General features: G+C 42.4%; 1 protein-coding gene across 3 annotated transcripts in view; it reads right to left on the reverse strand.

Annotated features, from left to right (window-relative positions):
- mcf2l2 (MCF.2 cell line derived transforming sequence-like 2) overlaps positions 1-16,498 on the reverse strand; it is a 155,853-nt gene that overhangs the window by 127,117 nt on the left and 12,238 nt on the right. The window lies entirely within an intron of this gene.

The raw sequence follows: 16,498 nt of genomic DNA on the forward strand, positions 1-16,498 counted from the left end.
AATGTCTTAAATTTAAGGACAAATGTCTGATATACTGCCACGAGTGCAAATATTGTGTGTGTCCTTTACCTTAGTAATAAGACACGTCAAAAAATGTTGGACACTACCAAACAATATTTTATGGATCGTATTCAGCCTTCAGGGCGACAGGTGTTAGGTTAATTGATGATTGATAAATTGATAAATTGCCCGTAGGTGTGAATGGTTGTCTTTCTCTGTTTGTCTCTATGTGCCCTGTGATAGACTGGCGTCCTGTCCAGGGTGGACCCCGCCTCACGCCCAATGTCAGCTGGGATAGGCTCCAACAACTAAAAATAATTCCAACAGTCGGGTTGCCAGGTTGGTAAGACCAGGCACAGTAGCTACAGGAGACCAGAGTCTGTTTGAACATGTTTGAACCCGTCCTCTCCGGCAAATCACACAATAAAAACAAGTGTTAGAGGAGTTTGACTGACAGTTAGCTTTAGCCGTTAGCTTTAGCCGTTCCAGCTAAGTAAAGATGAAAGTGATGTTAGCGATCAAGGAGAACCGTAGCCCTTTCGGCATGCGTTTTAATGGCGTTTCTCTCCTTTCTCTCAGTCCATGGAGTGAATGCTTGGCCTATATTGACTCTGGTTTTTGCCCATCTCCGCTAACTCAGCTGCTGGGACAAATAACGCCCCCCTCACTGAGGCCCTGAAGCAGCTGCAGGATTGGCAAACTCAATTTCACCCAGTGCCAGCCTACAGTAGCTGCACCCAACAACAGACAACCCTGGCAACCAGCAACGCCCAACGATATTGGCTGCTACCATGGAAACACTACAGGACAGAAAGTCATTGTCAAACCCGTGAAAAAAACATATTTAAATATTAATTCAGACTAAATATATTTTTTTATTGAAAAGCAATACTTTCATTCTGTACCCCTCAAAACGCCCTGTGGGTGTATTATTAAAAAAAAAATACAAAACAAGCTTATTAATACATATTCAATTAGTACAAATACTACTACTACTAATATCTACATTTTGGTCATGTCTGTGGCATATTCTACATAGTATACACATGAAAACTGTCGTGAAATATGTTAATATGACAAATGACCATTCTCTGTCTCTTTTAGCTGTAAGCAGTTCCCGTGTCATGGTAAAAAGAAATAGGCGTGATTGGCTGACATGCAGCTGAGCTCCAGACTGATATGTGCCTGCTATGTTTTATGTCACGGCCGCTGAAATAAAAAGCAACAGGTTCAGCGACGAACATGTGCGGTGTGGCTCGTTCATTAGCGTCACATTACTTAAGAGCTGTTTTCTACATCATTTATAATCACAGCTTCACGTGTAGCCTATTGTGTAACTGTCCAGTAGTGGCTGGTGTCCCTATGTGATATATATACGAAACTAGAAGAGAGCCTTCTCAGACATAGCTTTATGTGTATGCGTGTATCCATGCATGAGACCTTATACCCTGCTCTGGTTTAACGATCACTTCGGTTCCCCTGCAGTCTGAAACTCTGAAGGCAGTTGACAGTGAACAAAACGCTCTCTGTCACTGAGAATAAAGACATGCATTAACACTGACTGTACTTTATTGCTCTAAAACATGCTTGTCTAGGTTGTGAGCTGGTGGGGGTGGGGACAGAAAGGAGAGTACAATGGCTGCTAGTGAGCCTGGCTTTAATGGAAGCAATATCAATGTACCTCTGTTCTTAGCAGTCTGCTGACCTACCAAGGATGTCAGAAATACACCTTCCATTACACTCTGGTACACTAAGAAATGTTTGCTAGAGTTCTACTGATCCATTCACTGAAGATCATACACACACAGCTAGTTCCACCTCAAAAAAAATTTATTGAACCAAACAATAAACAGAAACCTAAAACTGTGCCAGTCTAAAATTAAAAGATATCCAAAGGCTCTAGTTTATGTGGTCTCGAGTCCAGACTCAAAATCTACTTTTAGGAAGTCTTGCCCTTGTCTTGGTCTCATGCGTTGTCGGACTCTGAATTGTCTTGGAATCAGCCATTGAGAATACAAGATTGATTCTGGATCAGTTGTACAGACTGTTGCCTAAATTATCTGCATTGACTAGTTTGATATTAAAAGAGAATTCCATCTGGTTTATAGATCCGTCCTAACTCCTTAATTACTATATTAGCATTGGGAAGACACTAGTGTCTTGAACAGGACTTACATTTGCTCTGGACTCGGTCTTGACTTGGTCTCAACTGACTTTGTACTTGGACTTGACTCAGACTGGACAGGACCTGGTCTTGGACTTGACTTGGACTCAATTAAGTTGGTCTCTACTACAGCCCTGCTTGAGTCATACAGCTCATGTGTAACCTTGTGTACACTTTTCCCAAAGCTTTCAACTGCTTCCTCTTCAGATGGAGTTCATTTCAAAGCTCTATAAAAAGCTACTACATGGACCTTGAGTTAGGATGTTTGAACTCAAAAACTTATGTCAAATGTAAGGTTTATACAGCCCCAAACTGCAATGATCTGGGACCAAGCAGACTGTGGGTAGTTGGATGGTTGTTTCTTATTTAAAACATTTATTCAAAACATTTGATGGATCCTATGACTGCCAGTAAAGACAAGTTTCATACATTGGAAACAGTGGCGATTGCTCTAAGAATGCAAGCTCAGTTTCCACTAACATGTCACCAAAAAAAAGTGGTGAAATATGTACTACTGTGTGTACAGTCTAAATAGAAAGCCTTCATCTCTTGTTCAGAATCAGCTCCTTATCAATGGTAACCGGAGCAACTTTCTTCTTATTCATCCCCACAGCTCCACAGTTCTTTACACAGTCGGACGCTCGGCTTCTACTGACTTCAATGGGGAAGCGTAGAGCAGATTGTTCCACTGCAGCCAAACTAGACGCTCATTGGATAAATGCTGGGCTTTGTCCCGCCCATCGGACGCTCAGCATCTCTTGGGTCTATGGGACAGTGGGCTGGCCCGGACGCTCGGCTTCTGCATGATGATTGGATGAGCTGTCTGAGGCGGAATCCTTTTTTGATTGACAGCTAAACGAGCGAATCAGCGATCTTGAAGAATAAACATCCAGAGGAGCATTTTCCAAGTTTTTCATTCCGTTGTTCTGAACTGATCCGGAGACTTTACAGATCCCCAGAGACTTTGTCTTTGTTAAAAAACACAAGCGTTGTGTTTGGAAACTCTGTTCTGTCACTCTGCGGTTTATTTCCCTAGCAGCGGCAGCTGCGGAGCTTCTCCCCCTGTCACTCACACTCACAGGCAGTCATACTTCACAGTAGCCTAGCGCAGCAGCTCCAGCTGGGCCATGACTATTTAAGCATCCTAGCTCTGCTGCCATTGGCCAAGCTTTTTTGACATAATTGCAAAAATGTTAATTTGGTTATTAAAGCATCATCTTGAGGTCAGTGAGTGTCAGTACATATGCCTGCACCTCCCAAACACAGTAGTTACTGTAGGTCAATTCTCCAGAAAAAAATCCAACTCAAACCATTCCTTATCTCCCCCCACAATGAAACCAAGACACATAGCTGCAGAACATAAGAACCCAGTGGTACATTGTAAATGTGAATATGGAAATTGAATTAAAAATCATACACAAAAAACTGTGTAGAAAAAGAGGGATGGGGACAGGACACAGCAGCTAATAAATGTTCTGTAGCAGTCCTGGACCGTATGGAAAAGCAGGGTTATACAACCGAGCCAGGCTGGGAGGATGTCCTGTATTGTTAGAGGATCAAAGTAGAAAGGAGTGGTGTAGACAGACATGATGAATGGCCACTTCAAGGCTTGACAGAAACAATCACTAAACAGATGTCAGGTTGTGTTACATGGGCAGTCAACACAGCCCAGTCACCGGAAAACAATGTATTGAATGTTTTTTTTCAAACCACAGAAACGTATTTGCCCCTCCTTTAGCAAAAGTATGAGCCGCACCGGGCTTTTAACTGACTCCAATGTAAAACCCTCAACCTTAATAATTTGCATACAGAAGGAATGCTCTGGAAGTCAGGTGACGTAGTATAATGTGGCCTTAACTGCTCAGGGAGGTCAGTGTGGATGGTTGGGTCATACACTGTTCATGTCCCATATCAAAGTTAAACTTGAGTTAAATCCACAACCTTTTCTTAAACCTAACCAAGTATTTTTGATGCCTCAACCTAAGTTATTATTTTTGTTTGAATTCACACCAATGTGTTTAAAACTGTGAGAAAAGTTGGGAGTCAACAAATCTGTTCTTTGCAAAAAAAGGACAATGCCAACGTGTTTTTTCTGTCGAGTGGGCCTAAAATACGGGACCAGTGGGATTCTTGATTTAGAAGAGTTTTAAGGTTTCCGTCTATGTTTTGGACAACTACAATTAGCTCCACGCTAGTTAACTCTCATTTGTTTCTATGTTGGTCAGCTTCCCTTATTTAGTCTAACCACAATTATGGGCCCATGAGCAAAGCTGGAAACCCTGAAAACCCCCTTCAAAGGCTGAGACATTCCTCAGTTTGACAAAGGGAGTTCCTTCTTAGCAGACAGCATGAGAACATTCAAAGATGACTGACTGCTCCAGAACCATATTTTAGGTACAATAACTGAACATGCTGTAATTTCTCTCACGTAGTTCAGACTCTAGCACTGTGTAAACAACCAGCCCAATATTCATGAAAAACACTTCATATTGGAGGACTCTGCAATGCATGACTTATGTCCAGTGCCAGCAATGTCCATGTATTTGCAGGAATTGATGCGCCCTTTATGTAGAGAAGCTGGAGGTGACATTACATGAGGGTATCAAGTAGAAGTAACTGTACTGTGGTCCCAGTGTTTATCTCACTAGCTGTCATAACTATATATAGTAAATTAACAAAGATCTACCAACTTGTTGTAGCATGACAGAAGCAGAAATGAGAGATGACAGGGGAACAATAAAGTATTTCAATTAATATGCAAAACTACAGAGGTGCTCTCTAATAGTAGTCTATGCTCTCCTTCGTTAAAATTAAATTCCGACATTAATCATCCCATGGTCTTTTTTGACACTTTCACACATCAAATAAGCCATTGAGACAGTTTTTTTTTTGTATAACAACTATTAACGTTGAAATCCCGGAGAGTCGCTAACAGCCGGACGTGGCTAACACTGATTTGCTCGGGGCAGTAGGGTGAAGGCATTCAAACGTCTTTTTTAACCACTAATACTGCTGAAAATAACACCAAACCTCTGCAACAGCATGAGTAGAGTCCCTACATAGAAAACAAAGCACCAACAACGTAGTTAGTGAACCCAGAGTTTATTAAAAGAGTGTTTTAAAGACTTACCTACTGGCCCCTGTACCAGCTCCTCTCATAGTAAAGTCCATTCAAGTGGATTACCAAAGTCAATCCCAAAGGAAGGAACCCATTGGTGCTTTGTTTTATGTGAGCTGAATAGGTCAACTATAGGCTCCCTCTGCACATAACATCTGATCTGGCTTTTTTTCCTACATTCCAGCTCTGAGACAAAAGCCACGGCGTGTGGCTTTGGTTGGTGGAGGCGCACACGAAGACCTTTCACTTAATCACTTAATACCTTGTATGTTGAGTTTAGCCTATTTCACTTTGCTCTACAATTTCACAGTCTGTTATGTGTTGGATTAGTAAGTCTTACCATTATGTTCACATGCCAGTCTGTTTATTTATGATTACATACCTGTATCCATCACACAGCAGCAGGAACACTGAGAGTGTCTCCAACTTAAGAATGGGTATTTCTACATGACGCAGCAGGGACAAATTCATCATAACCATGATCATAAAAACGGAAAACACAGCCATGGCTACAGCCACAATCACAGTGACAGCAACGTCTGTCAGTCAGTGACATACAGTAGATGAGAGGGCTAGGTTTACTAGCTTGGACACAGCTGAGACTACGTCCACTTACACTGTGGTCACAACCAGCAACAGTCTATGACATCCATATCCTGCTCTCTTAATACATCCATGGCTGTAAGTCACTCAGTCCATTGGATTTCCTTATGTGTGTCCTGATGATGTGTTGATAAGGCAGGATGACAAAACTGTCCAATCAACAACCTGTCAGTCTATAAAACTTCATGTTAAGACACCTTAATTCATTTATACAGAGCCAGTATGAACATGAAATGCAACAGAACTAAGATACAATAATGTATTTTTATTTCCTTGGTCCAGACCAAATAAGCCAAACTACTTGTGTGAAACAACCTTAGAGACAGAGCCCATAATTCAGTCTGTCAGTTATGTAATGGCACAAGCACAACACAGTACATGCAGTATGCCAAAATTACTAAGCAGTAGAAACCACTAAAATACCAGTTATACTGCAGGAGGTTCTGTGGGGGGCAGGTTTTCAGTCTTTGGGGACTTGGCTTGGGGATCAGGGGGTAGGTCAGTTTAAGTCCTGCACGGATCACAGTACAGAGTTTGGACTGGTAGCTGGAGAGGTGCCGATTCACCCTCCTGGATACTGCCCAGGTGCCCTTGAGAAAAACACTGAACCCCAAACTGCCTGCCAACTGTGTGGAGGCCCCTTCACTCTGACACCTCTCCATTAATGCATGTCTACTGGTCCTGTGTTTGGGCCCATGCATGTAGTGTACCAACAACAGGGAGTAAAATGGAACATCACCACTAAGAGATTAACAACGTGCTTCTTTCTTCCTTTCTTTCTTTCTTGGAAGAAGCTCAACTGACTGAGGTGTAACACATATGGCTGATTCTCCAGCAATTTGACAGGTGTCTAAAAGAGTGTTCTTATGGCAACACACCAATGGTGCCAACACCTCACCTCCTTGTCTACACATACATATGCACCTTTGTTAAGACCTTCATCCATCTGCTCTAAATTAAAAAGGACTAATCCGCCTGCTCTCACAGAAAGACTGAGCTCAACTTCAACATGTCTTTGCCTGGATGATAGAATTAAAAGCACTGAAGCACTATTTTGTATTCTTCTATCGGACACTGTACATCAAGATGCACATTAATACACACACATACACATTAATTCAACATTATTTTTCTCCTTACTCCTGTGTAAAAAAGAGCACAGAATACAGTGCACCAAAACCACAATGGAACTCCTTTTGAAGGAGTAGGATTTGGAAGTAGGCTGCTGTAAACGTTAGCTTGAAGCTAACTAGCAAAGCGCCTGTGAATGTTCTCATTCGTCCAGGTCATCGTTATCCTCAAAGCAATTTCAGTCAAAAACAACTGGACTGGTTGTTTGTCTAGGAAGACGTTTCACCTCTCATCCAAGAGGCTTCATCAGTTCATGTACGCATCTGACCAGGCTGGGACTGGTCCAACTAACTGGTGTGGAGATCCAGGTATTTAACCTCTCACAAGGCCGATGATGTCACTGAAACCCTTTGTGCTCCAAGTGCCCAAGCCCGTCGTTAGAGGGACAGCTAACTAGCAAAGTACCCCCACTAGCTGTGTTTGAAATCGTTGCCTCATTCCCTCACTCATTATTTCCTACAGTGTTTATTAAATAGTGCTCTATATAGAGAATGACCAAACAAGATTTCGGAAACTAAACCGGAATTTTCTAACAAATTGTTACATCAGTAGATGCGCCGGATATATGTGTGTGAAGGAAGCAGGTGCGTCCAGCATCATGTACACAAACAGAGCTGTAAACCAGTTTTACTATTCATTTTTAAATGTTAAATCCTGAATAAATTGTTGAAATTTAAATGGTCTCAATGTGTAGTTTTGTTAGCAAGGGGACTGTGTCCGACTCTGTGTTCCAGAGGGTTCCTATCTTCAAGGTCATGTTGCAAAGGGTTCCCAACTCCATGGTCATGTTCCAGAGGGTTCCCGTCTCAATGGTCATGTTGCAAAGGGTTCCCAACTCCATGGTCATGTTCCAGAGGGTTCCCGTCTCCATGGTCATGTTCCAGAAGGTTCCTGTCTCCATGGTCATGTTTCAGAGGGTTACCCTCTCCATGGTCATGTTTCAGAGGGTTACCCTCTCCATGGTTTATGTTCCAGAGGGTTCCCGTCTCCATGGTCATGTTCCAAAGGAGTCCTCTCTCCATGGTTTATGTTCCAGAGGGTTCCAGAGGGTTCCCGTCTCCATGGTCATGTTCCAGAGGGTTCCTGTCTCCATGGTCATGTTTCAGAGGGTTCCTGTCTCCATGGTCATGTTCCAAAGGGTCCCTGTCTCGATAATTTATGTTCCAGAGGGTTCCCGTCTCCATGGTCATGTTCCAGAGGGTTCCTGTCTCCATGGTCATGTTCCAGAGGGTTCCCGTCTCCATGGTCATGTTCCAAAGGGTTCCTGTCTCCATGGTTTATGTTCCAGAGGGTTCCCGTCTCCATGGTCATGTTCCAGAGGGTTCCTGTCTCCATGGTCATGTTCCAGAGGGTTCCCGTCTCCATGGTCATGTTCCAGAGGGTTCCCGTCTCCATGGTCATGTTTCAGAGGGTTCCTGTCTTCAAGGTCATGTTCCAGAGTGGTAAACATTTGTGGTCATCCTCCTGCCTGTCCTCCAAACCTGTATTGCCCATCAATCCTGCCTGCTGGTTCCCCCCTGAGATGCCCCACCCAGGCCTTCTGCCTGTGGAGATAAGGTTTGCAGAATCACTGAGTGATTTGGTTTTATAGGATTTCATCTCTCTTTTTATTGCTTCTAATAATTAATTGATATTTATTTTCCGTGTTTATTTTTTTGTTTTTATTGCTTTCATTGGTCGTCCCTCTACCATGTGTGCATCTTTTATCTTCTTGTTTTTATTTACCCAAATATTGTGTTACTTTTGTTTGGATCCTACTGTATAACTGTTAAACTGACCTCTTGGTGCCCTCGCTTTGCTGTGCTTTGTCTGTCAAAGCATGTTGTACACTCTGTTTTAAAAGGTACTATATCAATAAAGTTATTATTGTAGTGTATATTAATGCTTTCATTTTCAGTAACAAAGTGTTTTCTGAAATGCCTGCATGAAACATCCTGCAACACTTTTGTTGTTGGTGAATGCACAGTGAGTTTAGAATTTTAGTGCAGAAACTGTGTGTCTATGTTTAGTGACTACCAATAGCACTGAATATTAAAGGTTAACAACATAGCCTCCCCACCCCCACCACATTCCAGATACTGATCCTGAGGCTGAGTACCAGAAATGCTACTTTTACTTTATATAACTGAAAGACAGGGACTAATATGAGCTCCATGTTGTTCGTTGATTGTTATTTGGCCTTATGGCTATAATATAAAGAGCATTTAAATGTAAAGGAACCACAGAACGATCCATTTTAAGGCACAAGTCGGCGAAGAGTGAAGATTAAACTAAGACTCCATCATCAGCCATTTAAAGTACATTCTTTGTAAACTTAATCACCTAACCAGCCGACTGTAATGGAAACAACTGGTGAAATGGAAAAAAGATGACACCAGGCAGACAGAGAGAAGCATGGCTGACAGCAGTCTGCTGTGGTGTCACAGCTGTGTGTATATATTATACAGTCAACATTTACAGTGTAAATCTACAGCTATAAAAAACTTTTTAATAGTGGATATGTGACAGACAGAGAAACTAAATAAATAAACAATTGTGTGAAGTGAGAAGAGACTACTGTAATACAGCTATTCCAGTGTGTTTGTGTGTGTGTGTGTGTGTGTGTGTGTGACCGTTACCTATAACATGTTTTACACTCTTCATCTTAATGTCTTCCTGGCTCGAACACATGCACAGGCAAAAGAGTAAATCCTTCCAGAAAAAGCAATAATCCCATTAAATGGCAGTGATCTCATGGTGTCCGAAACCAGTAAGGACAATACAACATCCAGCTGCAACCCTGCTCTGTCAACAGCAGCTGCTTCTTCGTCATCGCCATCACCATCCTCTTCATCAACTCAGGCTGTTCCAGACGTGCAGACCAATAAATCTCAGGTTTTCTCTCTCTTTTCTCAGGTTTCACTCACTCACACAAACACACACACACACACACACACACACACACACACACACACACACCCACAGAGCCCTAAACTGCGTGTTACTGTGGTCAGTCACTTTTTCCAGCTCCAGCTGTATTGAAACAGCTCTGCTCTGAGAATTCAGAGAGGGAGGGCTCAGGGCACACAGACGCTGGAGTATGTGAATAAGAAAGAGATGGAGATAGAGTGTGTGTGTGCGCGCGTGTGTGTGTGTGTGTGTATGTGTGTGTGTGTGTGTGTGTGTGTTTCATTCTTGCAGGATAGTTGCGCCCATCAAACTGTCCTTTATAGACCAGATGATGGACTGAAGTGCATTTTTTGAGTTTCTGAGCTAACATCCAGCTAGCAGTTCAGCTCGGAACCATCATCTGCCAGTGACGGCGGGGGACTCTAATAGATGCGTCTTAAAGTGTTATTCCCTCGCAAAATAATCTCATGGTCTGTCACGTATGTCAGTAAGTGCCAAAAAAGACCATGGAGTTATTTTGCACCAGAATTACACTTTATAGTTTTCTGTCTGAGGACAGATTTTGACATCACAATGTCATGGGTGCAAGATACAGTCAGGAAACTTTACAGGTCTATAGTTGAGATGAAAATTAGTTTAAAAATGAGTGTGATCTGAACAAGGGTGCTGGAAACAGGGGTAGAAATAAGGGAAGTGTGATCCCATAGAAGGTCTCTGTCGTTTCAGTTTTATTTTTCCTTAATGTTTACAGTTATTTAATCACCTGACCGCCTGACTTTTTATCTTTCAAGGGCTGTGGTGGGCTCCGTTTTAAAGCTATAGTGAATGTATCAACTTGACATGTTAGCTTGTTAGGAAGCGGCCAATTAAAGTTAGCTCTTAAGTGCAAATCAGTTTTGGTGAAGGAAAAAAACTGTCATTGCCATTTTCAAAAGGGTCTCTTGACCTCTGACCTCAGCATATCTGAATGAAATGTGTTCTTAAGTACCCTCACGTCTCTCCTTTACAGATGTCATCACTTGATAATCCAGACAGTTTGGGGCAAAACCATTTTGACTTAATCTAGAATAGTGTATCTAAATATTTCTGCATACTGGGTCCATAAACAGTGTTGAATGTTAAAGACTCTTGTGGATTCAGTGAGCCCAGTTGTCTCCATGTGTGATGAGGTTAGTCCTCATGGAGCGAGTTCATTGTAGTGAGAGCATCTGTTTGTCTAAACTGAGTTGTTGGGAACTCCAGGGTAATCCCAGCCTCATGAAACTCTACAGCCACAGACTAGAGACCTGGAGCATTCAGAGGATGGATGGCTTCCCCATGTAAACTGACAGTGAGGGGCTTTCTGAGCAGGAAGTATTCACCATCCAATTGAAATCTCCAAATATCAAAAGTTTGTTCAAATCTTAATTTTCAAAATTTGAACAGGCGGCTAAGAATACACATAATGTTTCCATGTATGATTAAAACAACTTGACAGTTCTGATCTGCATCTCAAAAGGTTCCAGTTTCCAGATGATGTACACCACTTCTATGTGCCATCTGCTGTTGACCTGCTGTCTCCCCCTGAACATCCTCCGTCCCCCAACCTCACTCCACTTAAAAAAGGGGGCAGAATATGAAGAGGTTCCTACTGTGAATGGTCAAGTTGTAAAAGGTCACTGACATGCACAGGTGCTGCAAATTTGAGCTGATTTCTGAGATTTGCATGGAGTATAAAGGTACGTGTGTCTTCAGATGTCTAGTGCATGATTAGAAACAGTGATAAAATATCCATATGTCATAAAGGTTGCAGTGGCAGGATAGAGCAACAAGATGTGCACATGCATGAGACAAGTGACACCGGGAGCCGAGACAGCGCAGCAGGAACAAGAAACAAGACTGGAAGTAACACTAGATAAGATTTCCATTTCTCTGTTTACTTTATGTTCACTAGAAAATCGGTGACATTGGCCAATTCATGGAGACCAAGACCGTGAATGGAAGCTATTTGATAATTAATGCTGTCAGTCTTTGCTGGATGAGTGTTTTAGTAATGTAAAGCATTCAAAAGACCAATGAGGCATGTACTGTAATACAGTATAATAATCTCAATACTGTTTGTGTGTGTATGTGTATGTGTATGTGTATGTGTATGTGTGTGTGTGTGTGTGTGTGTGTGTGTGTGTGTGTGTGTGTGTGTGTGTGTGCGTGTGTGTGTGACTGTGCATGTACATGAGCTGTTTTGAAAAAGCAAAGGAAACATGTGCCTTCCACTTCCCTGGTCTGTTCTTTCCACAGTTCTACAGTTGTTACTGAACACACACACACACACACACACACACAAACCCACACAGGACTCGAACACAAACATGGAAATACAAAGACTGTGGACACCGACATACACATACAGCAGAGACATACAAAACTGCAGTGTCTGTGTGTGTGTGTGTGTGTGTGTGTGTTCGATCGTGCGTGCATGCGTGCGTGCGTGCGTGCGTGCGTGTGCATTGTTTTCAATACAATGCCTATTGAGCTGTCAAATTTGTTTTTGGAACTACTTCCTATAAGAGCATAAACACTACTGTATTCCCAGGTAACAGTAACAGTGTGTGTGTGTGTGTGAGTGTGAGTGTGTGTGTGTGTGTGTGTGTGTGTCTGTGTGTGTGTGTGTGTGTGTGTGTGTGTGTGTGTGTGTGTGTGTGTGTGTGTGTGTGTGTGTGTGTGTGTGTGTGTGTGTGTGTGTGTGTGTGTGTGTGTGTGTGTGTGTGTGTGTGTGTGTGTGTGTGTGTGTGTGTGTGTGTGTGTGTGTGTGTGTGTGTGTGTGTGTGTGTGTTCATTATTCTCTCCCATTGTACGTTGTACAAGATTGTTCAAAAACAAGAACTTTGAGAAAAGGAAATATTTTACCACAGGTTGTTACTTTGTGTTGGTCTGCAGCCCTGTTGTTATTATTACAATGATGTTCATAATGCTACTTTGCTTTGTAAAATACAATTTGATGGAAAGTTCTCTCTGGACTATGTTCACTGGCAACATTTTCTTTTTCACAATCAAGTAATCTGTTGATAAACATGGAGGGTTGAACAGAGAGCAGGATTTTGACATTTATTTTGGATCCCATCCTTAGTCCCACAACTGAAGCACTTGGTTAAGGTAGGATAAATAGTAAAAGCAGTAAGCCAACGTGGTTAGACACTAGGACTAGATTACTTCTCTATTACTCACCGTAAGTTTCACCTAAAACCATTTCTACAGTAACGCCCCCAAGAATAATGTGGATAAGACTGTTTTTGGGTGGGAACAGGCCTGTAAAAAAAAAAAGAATAGAAGGGCCTGTGCGGGGAAAGATGACAGAATCCGTCATTTCAGTGGGGCAGCTGTGGCTAAGGCGTAAGAAGATCTGAAGATCGGCGATTCGATTCAATCTGTGGTGTCCTTGGGCAAGACACTGAATCCCAAATTGCTCCCAATGTTGCACATCAGTGTGTGAATGTGGTTTGAATTATTAGATTTGATGATGGGCAGGTAGCCTCTGCCATCAGTGTATGAATGTATGTGTGAATGGGTGAATGTGACAAGTAGTATAAGTCTACGTCCACCTGATCAAAAACAACCTTTTTTTTCTCTGTCGTTCTTCACAGGCGCCACTTTCTCACTACATTTAGAGACTTTTCAAACCTTCTTAGAACTTGATTTATAAACAGAGACTAGAGAGCAGTTTAGCTCCTTATTCAGAGCATCAAGGAAAAGGGAGAAATCTGTGCTGGGGCTAATTCATTCCCATGCATGTGGCCCAGAGTCCAGTTCAGTAAACAGTCTATGGGTCCGTCTCTCTCCTCTCACGCAGCAGCAATGATGTTGTTATGTGATGCCGCGGGGTTAGAGGTCAGAGGCGGGGCGATGACATCATTGTTTAACAAAGTATGAGGTTTCACCGTCCAGACGACAACACCATGGGGGGAGTTTTACAGTCTTCCCAGTCTGGGACCTGGTTTCTAAAGATCCCGTTCTCAGGCTCTAATAACGCCGGCTGCTGTGGATGGTCAAAAAACTAGAAAGATGCTATATAAGTAGGCCTAAAAGGCCATTTACCAACAAGTGCTGCACATTCTGTGAACAAGGGAGGCAGTCAGGTGATGTCATACAAAAAACTGTATACAGTCCTTCAAGAAACAGAACAGTTGCCTTTGAAAATCCCACATGACCAATAAAAGTAATGGGTTGATGGGTGAAGGTGTAGACATCCGTAGGTCCAATTTATATATGTACCATCTCAATAACTCCAAGTATGTTAAGTATGCAGGAAATGAAGAGTATAATAATGTGTGTGTATGTATATACTGTCTTAGCTCAGTCTACCTTCCACTTAGCAGCAGACTTCCCACACACTTACAATAGAGTCTGTGTTAAGAGCTTACATAATGGGAGATTACACTGAGCACTGGGACCCTGAGTCTCTATCCGATGCCCACACGGCTGATGAACATTTTGTGGTACAGTGCATTGGCAATGTTAACAAAGTGTGGAGTGTGCTGCAACACCTCTGGTTCTATCTGGACTTGTAGGCCTACATTATTTCCCTTTATACCACGGTCTGAGTGAATACTTGATTTTGATTGGCTGCAGGGTGTCCATTAAGACGTAATATAGGACAACTGCAAAGTAGTTCCAGTCAAACTGTTATAAATGAATCCACAAAATTCAATGAAAAGGAAAAACTACAGTATAAACTACAGTTAGCTCTCAGATACCTGGCCTATTCTGCTTCTTCTTCTCCTCCGGTAAAACACGACCGCATTGCATTGTGGTATACGGGAGTAAAGTCTACAGCGTATATATACTTAAATTACTTGTGCATTGTGGGTATTTTATAGTGGACTATATAGTGAATGAAATTAACCCACGGAGAACTCGAACACACTACAAATCACACTATATAGTGCAGGACTTCTCTGATAGGAAATAATTTTGAACACAGCTCATGTTATTGACCTTGAATGTTGCTAGCATAACGTTAGCATTAGCTTTCTGGCTTGTACCTGAGGTTCTATGAGCTGAGCGTGCTCGAAGTATCTCCTGTTGCCAGGGTGTATCTAAGGTTTGTCCTATTTACTGGAGCAGGGAACAACCTTTCCATTGTGAAAGAATCTTAGGGGATGTGAATGATTATTCCAGGTGTTAGTCTAACCCTCAGGTGGTTCCAGGGAAATCGAGTCACTGTTTTTAAAAAAAACTTTAAAAAAAGTTATTTGGCAACTGACCATGGTAAAAAAAATATGTCTTTTTTTTATATATACAAACTCCCACCACTGCTGTTTTTTAAATATTCAGTTCACTTCACTATCAGACCTAAATGCTAATGTAGTGCCTGCTTCTTCATGCTCCCCCTAAATCAGATCTCTAATCTCTTCACCTCTGTGTGTGTGTGTGTGTGTGTGTGTGTGTGTGTGTGTGTGTGTGTGTGTGTGTCTGTGTGTGTGTCTGTGTGTGTGTGTGTGTGTGTGTGTGTGTGTGTGTGTGTGTGTGTGTGTGTGTGTGTGCGTGTGTGTGTCTGTGTGTGTGTGTGTGTGTGTACATGAGCTTTTTCTCTTGAAATAGCAAAGGAAACATGTGCCGAGACAGCGCAGCAGGAACAAGAACAAGTCTGGAAGTAACACTAGATAAGATTTCCACTTCTCTGTTTACTTTATGTTCACTAGAAAATCGGTGACATTGGCCAATTCATGAGATTCAAAGAGGACATGAGCTGTTTTCTCATATGATCTCAAATCAGGTCCTGACATTGTCTGGAGATTCAATGTCAGACGTGTTCTGAGCTACTGGAAATACTCTGATTCAGGCGAGTGATGGCACCTGGGAGGGCGTGTGGGAAGGATGACATGGTTGGATTGAGCCGGTTTGTGATTAGGTCATAAACAACACAAACATAAAAGTGGATTTAGTGTGAGAGCAATGAAAGGCCCCTCTCTTTCTTCTCAGCAGACCAACAGTCTGCTGCTGTTAGCTTGCTGGTGGAGTGAACATGTGACGCATGCCTGCAGGGCCTGAACATCTCATAATGTTCAACAGCAGACCAAACTGCAGAGACTGCACACAAACCGCAGGTAACACTGCATATACACTCTCACACATCTGTATGTGTGCATTACTCTATGTGTGAGTTTCAGTGTGTGCGTGCGTGTGTGTGTTTCTGTGTGTGTGTGTGTGTGTGTGTGTGTGTGTGTGTGTGTGTGTGTGTGTGTGTGTGTGTGTGAGTTGCAGTCTGTGTGTGGTGTGTGTATGTATGTGTGTGAATGTGTGTGTGTGTGCGTGTGTGTGTGTGTGTGTGTGTGCGTGCCTGTGTGTGCCTGTGTGTATGTGTGTGTGTGTGTGTGTGTGTGTATGTGTGTGTGTGTGTATGTGTGTGTGTGTGTGTGTGTGTGTGTGTGTGTGTGTGTGTGTGTGTGTGTGTGTGTCATGTCATCTATGTTGACCAGAAAGAACTATTTCTGCTGACTGACTCTCACATGTCCACAGATCTTAAAACCTATAGGAGTATGACGTTACACAAAATATTTGGATTACATAAAAACAAAAACCCCTGCCCCTCTCTCTGATAGTCAGACCCTGATTCA

This window comes from Echiichthys vipera (assembly GCF_963691815.1).
Source record: "Echiichthys vipera genome assembly, chromosome: 3".
Classification (NCBI taxonomy): Eukaryota; Metazoa; Chordata; class Actinopteri; order Perciformes; family Trachinidae; genus Echiichthys; species Echiichthys vipera.